This window comes from Pomacea canaliculata, linkage group LG2 (genome assembly GCF_003073045.1).
Source record: "Pomacea canaliculata isolate SZHN2017 linkage group LG2, ASM307304v1, whole genome shotgun sequence".
Lineage (NCBI taxonomy): Eukaryota > Metazoa > Mollusca > Gastropoda > Architaenioglossa > Ampullariidae > Pomacea > Pomacea canaliculata.
Window position 1 is genome coordinate 42,573,091 of NC_037591.1, and position 11,007 is coordinate 42,584,097.

General features: G+C 42.3%; 1 long non-coding RNA gene across 1 annotated transcript in view; it reads right to left on the bottom strand.

The window, feature by feature from the left end:
• Positions 1–10,692, bottom strand: part of LOC112557938 — a 177,145-nt gene extending 166,453 nt beyond the window's left edge. The window contains exon 1 of the long non-coding RNA XR_003098027.1: positions 10,499–10,692. This is a non-coding gene — a long non-coding RNA (uncharacterized LOC112557938). The remainder of the gene's footprint in view (positions 1–10,498) is intronic.
• Positions 10,693–11,007: the final 315 nt, after the last annotated feature.

Consider the following 11,007-nt stretch of genomic DNA (forward strand, 5'->3'; position numbering starts at 1 on the left):
AAGAAGAAAGGAGGAAAGGAAATAAAGAAAAGAAAGAAAAGAATAAGAAGAAAAAAGGAAGATTAAAAGAGAAAGAAGAAAGACGTAATAGTGAAAACAACAAAGGGATGACGGCAAAGGTATACACGAGAACAGTCGAGTGAGCAGGTAGATAAGCCGCGCGTCGTGCCAAGCACTAAATCTCAGTAACAAGAGTGGCAAGTGACAGAGGCTCAAGGGGAGGCAAGTGACAGAGGCTCAAGGGGAGGCAAGTGACAGAGGCTCAAGGGGAGGCAATCGTGACGACAGCGCCCCACATACCGCGCATCACGTGCCGCTCGAGCTGCAGCACGCTTCCCGACCTTGACTCTATTACTTTTGACGATGCAAGAGTACATGACGTCATTCTGTGTTGTGACGTCATTCCTGTCTAACGAACCTTGTGCTGACGTCGCGTGACCCACAGCCCTGTCCGTTGTACAAAAGTCATTCAAACTGTCACGTGGCAGTTGTTTCCTTTATATTTAACCTTGGTTTTCGGTGTTTGTTTACATGAAGTATCACGTGGTCATTTCGCAGACAAACAACTCTATCTTGCTCTTCCAGAATCAACAGTTTCTAGTGATGTGAAATAAAAACAGTAAATAACAACAGCTTTTGAAGTAATGCTAGGCTCTTGGTTATACAAAAATCAGTCCATTATCATGAAAATGTGAGAGTGGTGATTCTTACTTTGTCTAGTGTCTAAGCTTTTTATTTTGTTGTTGTTCAATAATAATAATTAATATAAATTTTATTATTATTTTTATACTTATTATTATTGATGATGATATTGTACCAATACCAATAGATATGCAAGACATGGAGTCCACAGCAAACTTATTCTCGCGCGTGTGTGTAGTGTTTTATTTTGTTTATTTGTGTGTGTGTAAGTGCTTTCCTATTCACCCCTTCTTCTCTCTCATTTTTATCATTACGCTGTCTTCCAAATGTACATTTTGCACGCGCGCGCACACACACCGATTAGATTATCTCTCTCTTTTTCTCTCTATTAAATTATCCTCAGATTGGCATTGCCCACAATGGTGTCTGGTGAGCACGTTTTCGTAATGAAGCTGGTAAAAGCATTTTATTTCTTGCAAATCGAAAGACTCTTCTCCTGGAGAAAAAACCAAAACAAAAAAATAAAAATAAAAACAAAAACAAAAAACAAACAAACAAACAAACAAAGAAACAAACAAGCAAGCAAACACACACACACACATTCTTTCTCTCCTCACAAACAGCGCGATCACCCACGATGCTACCGCGGCTGCAGGGCGGCGGGTCGAAGAGGACCGCTGGATGATGAAGATAATGTATGGTCGACGTGGGACTGGCTGTCCCAGCAGACCAGGCCAGGACAGTGACAAACTTTTCAGAGATGCGGAGACAAAGAGGGGTCTGAGTTTACCGAGACCTCCAACTGACTGGCCTCGCTTGCCCCCGGAGAGACAGGCAACTGTGTGTGTGTGTGGGTGCGTGCGTGCGTGGATGAGAGAGAGAGAGGGTGTGTGTGTTCTAGCGAGTGAGCGTTCTCTCTCTCTCTTTCAAGTCTCACTGGAGGGGTGCACGCATGTGTGTGTGTAAGAAAGAGCAAGATCACATTAAAAGAAATCCGTGATGACGCCCAATAAATAAATAACTAAATCATTATTCACCTTTCGATTTGTAACCGCATAAAATTCTAGAATGTGGAAAGGGATGGACTGCGGGTCAGCATTCATATGAAGACTGTTTTTCTACTCTCACCATCATGAAAAGTGATCACTTGTTAGGATTTTCGAAACAAGTGAGATCACATCAGAGTATGAAAAATATCAGTCTCATCAAAATAACCGACCTGAGGTCACTTGTAGGCGGCCATCTGGATGCACATCAAACACATGAACAGATGGCTGGCTTTATGCTTACAAACACTACCTGATGGAACATTACATGTGGAAACACAGTGGCTAGTCAAGCAGCTAGTCTATCATGCCTTTGGCTTGAGTTTGTACTGAGCAACGCAAGCACTCGTAACCAAGCTAGCTATGTGCTAGCATAATGCTAGGCATGGCCAGGATGAACAGACAAACAAACAAGCTAGCTATGTGCTAGCATAATGCTAGGCATGGCCAGGATGAACAGACAAACAAACAAGCTAGCTATGTGCCAGCATAATGCTAGGCATGGCCAGGGTGAACAGATAAACATGAATAAATGAGCGAAGTAGTTTACTGGCATGGACTCCTGTAGCCTATTGGCCGAAGTGGCTCATCATGTCTAGAGTACGTCCCGTGGAAAGCGGAATCAAAGCTTTCCCTCCGCCACATTTACATCTGTAAGCTTTAAATAGCTTCTTATAAATCAGGTAGCCACTTTTATTTTTACTGAAAAGAATGAGCAGGATGGAGAGTGGTGGTGGGGTGGGGAAGCAGAATCCTATCCACAGGCCACAAACCAGTGACCATATGCAGTAACTTCCAGAACACGAAGTCTACCCTTATTCTAAGGGGTGACTAATACATTTACTTTTGCATTATCCTAACATAAAAAAATTCCATTTAAAATGACAGAAAAACTTGATAAAAAATAAAAATACGTTAAATGCACAATGTCAGTGACACTAACTCAGATGAAGTGATGATCCAGACATTTTAGAGTTGGCTAATATCGATGCAGTCTTGGCTTGCATCACATTAGAATGCTAAATTTTGATTGCCCGAGGGTAGTCACGTGACCGTGGTGACGGGCCTGGCGACCTACCCGGTCGTAAAATATGCGGCGTTCAATCGGAGCGCCAGTTGAGAACGTGAAGAAATGGGTGATTTACCAGTCGACACACCACGTGACCTATCAGACGCGCGCGCAGCAATCAGCGGAAGGGGGTAGGGGTTCGGTTACCAATTAGGTCGGGGAGTGCCGGCGATTAGCTGCCGAGCCTTGCACCTTGGCCCAGTGGGCCGCGGGCGGACCGCAAGTCAAACAAGTGTGCCGCGCGAGGACCGCGCCAGTGCACGTGCGACGCGCGGCGACACGGTGCGCCTAATGAGGCGGTCAGCCTCGTGCCGCGAGGGGCGCCCGTGCACCAGACCTGACGTCGGGCTGTTGTGCGGCGTCAAAAGTTGCAGCAGCTCGTCGAACGCCGCCGACCTCGGGTCCGAGTCCCCCGATGTACCACTCCCGTGCACCCACCCAGCCTCAAACATCCTCAATGGCCTCCCCTGGCAAAAGAGAAGTGGTGCGCGGGAAAATGACACGCCGGAAGTGGCATGAAAGTGATGGCGCCTTCACACACCAGTTGGCAATCATTGACTAGGTTACCGCAGCTTATTCTTCCATTGTCGGAGGAAACCAGCGAGCAGTTTGCCCTCGCCCCCCGCTTCTGTCAGACTGTAGAGCGGGACCCTCATCTGTGTGTGCGCGTGCGAGAGAGAGAGAAGGATAATCGTGAAGGAGTGAATAAAACTTACATTTGAGAAACACCTCCAAGAAAAGACAAACGTATAGTTCACAATCAAACGGTATCTTGAGAGAATGTCGATGCCAGATATCAGAAATAAATTATAGCAAATTGTATTGAAACAGATTCTAGCTGGTGTGACGAGACACACTGGGTGATTAGTGTCAAACTGTCACATGACACAGTAAATTATTTAACACCTACATACAGCAAGGTACACGACAGTAAAACCAGACATTATTGTGACTGTCTGTGGTAAAGTTTGTTTTAAATATACATTATTTTTTCATAAAATAAGTAAACTAGAAGCTAAACTACATCGTCCTCGTCATGTTGTCATTTTAAAATTTGGACTGACATGTAGATGTTAAATTGTTACATATTTTCAAAAAGTTGATTTTGTCAGAGCTTTCTAGCATTAATGCTGTTAAATTACAATAGATAAGTTGATGTATTTGGCAAAAATATGTCGGACTTCTCTTATATTTTATGTGAGATTTGTTTGCCACATTCCACAGCTGGTCCATGCACAAAAAACCAAATCCCAAATTTCCGAACCCACAGTCCAAACACTTCCACTGTCACAACACATCTAATGTTCCTTCCGACCATTCAATTCCCCCTCCCCCCTAAAAAAAAAAATCTCCAGTTGAAAATGACACCAAGTCTCCACTTGAATATAACACAAAGTTTCCACTTCTAGGTAACACAAATATGTCCACTTGAATATAACACAAAGTTTCCACTTCTAGGTAACACAAATATGTCCACTTGAAAGTAACACAAAGTTTTCACTGACACCGATGCTCTTCCTGAAGTTATTTCTAATTCAGCTCTGGTTGGTGAGCCCGAGGCGGATACGATGAATAAGCGAAGATCAAGCAACAAAAGTGAGAAGAAAAAAACCCCACAAAAACCTGGAGAAAAAAAGTCTTTAGCTAAATAGCAAGTTCAAAACTTAACTAACATTCTTCAAACATTAAACACACGCTCACCGAACAATCAACAAAGATACCCACTCACCTCAACAGATACAAATCTGGTCAGGATGTGCCCAGTCCAGTCAAGGCTAACTTCCAATTCTGTTCAGGACTTGTTAAATAACACAAATCTGGTCAGGATGTGCACAGTCCAGTCAGGACTACAACACCAAGTCGGTTCAAGACTTGTTGCAAACAAAACGTCCGGACACACTGATGACACCGAGGAGACTGTTACTTCTCCTCGCCCCCGTCAAGGAAAAACTCACACAACAACATCCCAAACACTCAAACACTCTTTCCTTTGTTCTTCGAACAAAACAACCTATCAACACCAGTTGATTTAAAAAAAAACCCAAAAAAACAAAGACCGGCCGGCCATCCCTGTGTGGCGCGCACTCAGACAGTAATTGCTGTCTTTCAACCTCCCCCTTCCAGTTACTTTTTCCCTGTCTCCTTCCTAGCTTTAAAAAAAAAAAACATTAAAAAAATATAGCGCAGCAGGTTTGTGACATACCTCAATCTCATTTATTATTACTTTCTTTGTTTAAACGTCTGATCAAACAGATTTCTCAAATCATGAAGTGGAGTCATATCTGGCGTCCTGTCGGTAGAGGTTGTTGCTACTAATCCACTGAAAGACTTTGCAACTTACATATCTTGTATTATTTTAATTTTAACATAATGATTATTTAAATTAGAATTTTTGTAGTTAAAAATAATTTTTTGTGCATCAACACTCTTGGCCAAACAGACAAAAAAAAAAAAAAAAAAAAAAGGAAAAAAAGAAAACAATGTCTAAACTTTTGACATAAAGGCACGAGAGTGAGTAGTGTTCATGGAGTGGTGGAATACTAAATTAAGGATGAATGAAAACGGTCCAGCTGATATTCAGTCTGCATCAAACCTTTAAATGTCATGTCAACATCATCTTGTGTGATAATGTCTGTGGACTGCCACTTGTTTGGCAGTCACAAGTTGGTTATTTAACTAATAAGCTTTGTCCGTCAATGGAGAAGCAGCCAGAGACATTGGTGTGGAAGGAGTGTGCCATGTCGCATTATGTAAAAAATACTGTCATGTTTGAAATGAGTGTAATGGCGAAGCCTGCAAGGAAAAATAACTCTGGTACACAGGAAATGGCCAAAAGCAGCTTGCCATGTACGATCATCGAAACACAAATCATTTCCGGTCAGTAGGTCGCGCACGATTCTCGATTGGGTATGGGAGCCCCTCACAGGGTGCAAACGTACCCACTCTTTGGTTTGAGATCATAAAGCATTCTTGTAGTGACGATCAAATAATAAATCGTGCTCGAAAGGCAAGTTAATGGATGAGTTTCTCATGACAATGGCCAACATGCAAATTTCTCTGTTAGGATCAAGTTAATTATACATCTTCAGAGGTTTTCTCTCAGTGATTCTTTAATTGTGTGAAGGACAAGACCACTCTACCACGCCTAGCTGGATGTTCAGTCTACATTTAACTGACTGATGACATTTGTCACACAAGGAATCAAAAGAAGAACAAGAAGACCAAGGTTCGTAACCGCCAGGCTGGCAGCTTTCTTGTCCTCGGCAATATTACCAAACGGTTGTTGCTCGGCAAGAAACACATTTTTCACTCTTGACTAGAACAGCGCCTCCACCGTCCACAAGCGTTGAAGTGGAAACATAACAAGATTACTGTAAGCGTGGTAAATTTAATTGCTTCCGTCGTGCAGATTTTTGAGTAATCGTTTGGAACAAAACTGATTACATCCGGGGCTGCGATTCCGTCGTCCACTCCGTCTGCCTGAGGAGGCCATGTTGTGCTGCTGAGTAATGTCCAGGGATGCGGTGCCAGACTTTTGTTTGGCGTGAAGTAGCGTCAGATGTGGGGAATGATTTGTTGTCATTACGACAAGCACGATGACTCAAAGATTAACACGATTACATCCATCTGAAAGTCATCACTCAATATGTCGCGGGCTAAATATAGCAAGACATTGGGCAACGGCCCGCGCGTGCTTCATTCAGCGTTAGCGTGTGTGTGTGCGTGCGTGTGCTTTATGTGTGATGCATGTGAATAATAAAAACCACAGTAAGAACAATAAGGAGAAAAGCATGGAATGGTATTCATGTATTTATATAGTGTATGTATGTAGAAAACAAAAATGTCTTCGTGCATGCTTGAGAGGATCAGAGAAAGAGAGGGGGAGAGAAAAGTTCCAGCCTGATATGAAAAAAATAAAAAATATTTTACACAGACCATTTTCCATATTCCATCCTATTGAAAACTTGACATTTTAACGCCTGTTGTTATTATAATGACGTCATGTGTGTACACTGAGACCTACTTTATGAAGCAGGACTACAAGTTAGGGACTGCGAGAAAATGTTCTGTCACTGACTTTCCCTCTATACTCCAACCTCAGGAGCAGGTACAAGACTTTGCCTCCTACGTTTTGTTGGACAGTTTAGCAGTCAGCGACAATGAGCTTTTCCATCTTGTCACAGACTGCAGCCAGCATCCTGTTTCCACCCTGGGTACAATATAGTCTGCTCACTCTCTCACTGCTATCACAATGTCCTGGAACATCAAGAACGTCCCATGTTGAACACGAAGCGAATCCGTAACAACATTTATAACTTAGAGCAGACGATTGATCAAACAATGGAGTGAAGATCATTGAAGACAACATCAGCATGTTGTGTCCTTAGCGACAGTAGTTGTTGTTGTTGTGTGCGCTGCACTCTTTTTCCGAAGAAACATTATCTGTAGACCTTCTTTGACTGCTCAGGTCTGTCGGAGGTCACTGTTTATCCTCTGTTAGCTGTGAATATTCAACAAAAATTAGTGGTGTGACACAAATATGAAATTTATAGGAACAGATCGCTTTCAACTATTAAAAAAATTATTTTCAGATTCAGTTGTGAAAGCGTTATAATTTAGCCCCAAGACATGAAAAGAAGTATTCAACTGCTGTGCCCCTCAGTGTCATACCATGCCTGTAAGCAGTATCAGTGTCACTAGCAGACTCCATCTATAATTCATTGTGAGACAACCTCCTTGTAGCCAACTGCTCAATCAAGGGATCAGATAGGGTTCCTGTATCTTTTTCTTTCGGCAAAAGGAACATTCGCAGACAGGTGCAATGTGTCCAGCTAATCACAAACTAGTCATCTAAAAATCCTTTAAAATGTCAGCGGTTTAGATGGTTGCTATGCGTTGGTTGTAAGCGGTGTACCTCTCAAGGTATTAGACAACATCTGATCCATTCATGGTTTTCAAGATTTGCACATGATGGCAGCTGCCAGTCCAGGTAAGTAGCTGAAGATTTTTGTTCTCCGACAATAGTCCGGAAAGAACACTCCTTCCCCCAAGGTTTTGTCAAGAAACACCTCACTCGTGTTGTCAGGTGCCAGAGCAAGGTGGATAGACAGCCAGACAGTCAGACGGACAGACCCACGGATAAGATCGCGAGATGCCATCCAGATTGTTGGTCGCCCAGACGACAAAACGCACTTGATCACGCTTGAAAAACATTCAGCAAATTAACTGGAGGGCAAGGTAAAACTAGTCCGAATGGAGACGAAACAGGAGACTGGCGATGCTGCTCGTAAATTGTCTCCCTTGTTTTAGGATTTCGTCCCCTGGCTCTTGCGTCTGTCTACCCATAAATCAGAGCGAGAAGCAATATGGCCGCCCGCTGGGCGAAACAAACCCAACCGTGTCCCAAGAGAAATGCTATACCCTAGTCCCTCTTGACACCGGAGCAAGGGGAGTGAAGAAACTGCTTTTATTATTTCTTTATTTGGCCTCTGGGATGCTGACAACAACAGTTCAAAGGCAGTTGTTTGGGGTTTTGGGTGCTCTTTCGGGGCAGTTGGTTATGATGAAATTAGCATCGGGAATAAAAATTAGGCTCTGGGGAGAGAACAATAAGACTCTAGACAGCAAATATCAGGCAATTGTGCAATGAAAATCGGAAAACAAAAGTATACTTTTGTATTTAATCTCTAGTCTGCATTATTCATACGACTGAAAATAAAAACAAATATTACGGCTGAGTAAAACAATTGGATCATACGATCGTACAAGTAATATAAACAAATCGCAGCTAAATTATCTTCAGATAATTGCCCACAATGTACATTATTGAGGTGTGGTGGACACCCCCAGCACTAAGCTGGTAAAAGTATTTTATCTCTTGCAAATCGAAAAACTCCTCTCCTGCCGAAACACACACAAGTGCATAAGCACAGACATTAAAAAAAACAAAACAACAAAAAACAAAAAAAACCCCACCAAAATAAATAGAATGGTCAAGAACGAACTTGATGTCTGTCCATTACCAGGGATAAATATTTACAAACTTTAACAAAAAGTTCATTATTTGTTAGATGAACTGTATTCAGACTAAACGACTACTTTGATAACAGATTGAAGTCTCACGAGAAACACACAGTATAGAAGTTGTGGGGACGAACATGTCGCGTGGTGGTAGAGAGAAAACAACACCCAAATGCCAAGTAGATGTACAAAGGCCGAGGTGACAAGCCGCGGCTCACAGGCTTATCCTAGTCACAATATCTGCTTCCTTAGAGTAATTATTTTTTTAAAAGGAGTTGAACATTTTGATAATTTCAAACCTAAAATGTATTCCTGGCAATAAAACCGTCGTTTGGCCTCGTCGAGCATTTATGAAAATTCAAAACTTTCAACAAAATGTCGTTCCACTGTCATTTATTTATAATTTTACAAATCTCCAAACTCTGCGTGTGACTGAAATTGTAAGAATGAATTTTTAAAAAGCTGTGTCTCACCTACAGTTTTCAGGAAGAACATTAACATTGTTGCAGTGACCATTTAAATAGTCATCCTGTTTTTTACATTATGTAACAAAATTATTTGATCACATATGTGAAAAAAAATGAGAAAACCGAATAATAATAGTAGTTGGCAATAATTATCTCTTCTAGCGCACATCGTTACTAGCTGTCGGTTAACAATAAAGCCAGAAGAGCAAACAAGTGAGCGAGTGAATGAGCGATGATATGTAAAACCTTTCCGTGAAAGGTGTAGGACTCGAGGTAATGTTGTATTGCTAACCTCTGAATGACAAGCATGACAGTCCTAACCCCATCGTCGTTTTTATCATCATCACCTTTCTGGTCATCCTACATTATTTTTAATATATTATGTCCAGACTGTCAGAATTCTCTCGCTTAATCGTGACGTGACAACAACATCATCAACTTTCCCGTAACATGTAACAAGGATTTACTGTTATTTATTCAACAAGATTTTTTTAAAGTTAGCTTAAAAGTCAGTTTGTTACGTCTGAGACGATAAATACCTTTATTGCAAACAAAATCAACTTACAGGGTGTAATACTTTCAGTATATTATTCCTTGCTAAGCTCGGGGACCGAGCTCGGGTGAGTGCATGACCAGGGTGGGTAGGCACCCAGCACATTTCAGCAACATGGCTGTCCTGACAGTTCCTATATTCCGGATGGGTGACGTCACCGACGCCAGGAGTCACGCGACGGGGAGTCTGCTAAGGGGGGTAGGGTGGACAGGCAAGGGGGAAATGATTCACGACCAGCGGGACAACTTTGTCGTGCCTAGAATGTGAGTCGCCACCCAGACTCCTGCCTGTTCTGGGCATTAATGCAAAGTTACCTGTTGTCTAGCAAGCGAACACGCACGCACGCAGATCCTTACAAATGAATTTCCATCGCTACTTTTCTTGTTCAGATGTAAGTACCAGTCATGTAAATTTTTCATGGTTATGACAATATTTATTTACTGTGTGCTGCACTCGTCAACAAGAGTTATGCTTAAAGCAAGAGTTGTTGTTGGTGTGGGGTGTGTTTGGGGGAAAGCGGGAGGAACACACAGAGGGAAGAAAACTTCACTGTCTCAGACAGGCGGGAATCGAACACTGGTTCTGCGCGGTAATTAGGCTACTCTACACCGACTGGTAAGATATTCAGTGTCTGAGCGTTAGTCCTGATAAACGCGTGCTCAGGATGACTAACAATGAGACGCTTGCACCCTAACATTACCTCTAATACTCCACGGCAACCCCATCCTCCACAGTGGATCTCAATACGACTGGTGCGAGGCAGGGCAAAGATTACCAACAGACTTGCTTTGGCTTCATTGCACTTGGAACTTTGGGCGCAGAAGTTTGTAACGTGTCAGAAAGATAACAGTTTGTTGCTCTCTCCTCGACTGTCATCAGGACTGCGAGTGTTTGAACTTCGTGCTGTCCACGAGTCGTCAGGACACATTTCTGGCGACTTTTGACAGTCGTTGTTGCCCAATACTGAGATGAGCTCGTTCTCACCAGTTCCATGTTGTAGCCAAAGCTGAAAGGTTTGACGAGGGTCGAAAGCGTCTTAGTTTTTCTACTTTCTATGTTTTTAAGTTTCTTTTTTCATAGTTTACAAAATTCTGCTAAGTTTACGGACTTCTGTCATAAGATGGAGGAGATTTGTTTAAAACAGAAAATATGGTTGACCGATAAGGTCAATACAAAATTGTTGTACAGCATTCTTTTACACGTCCAGCC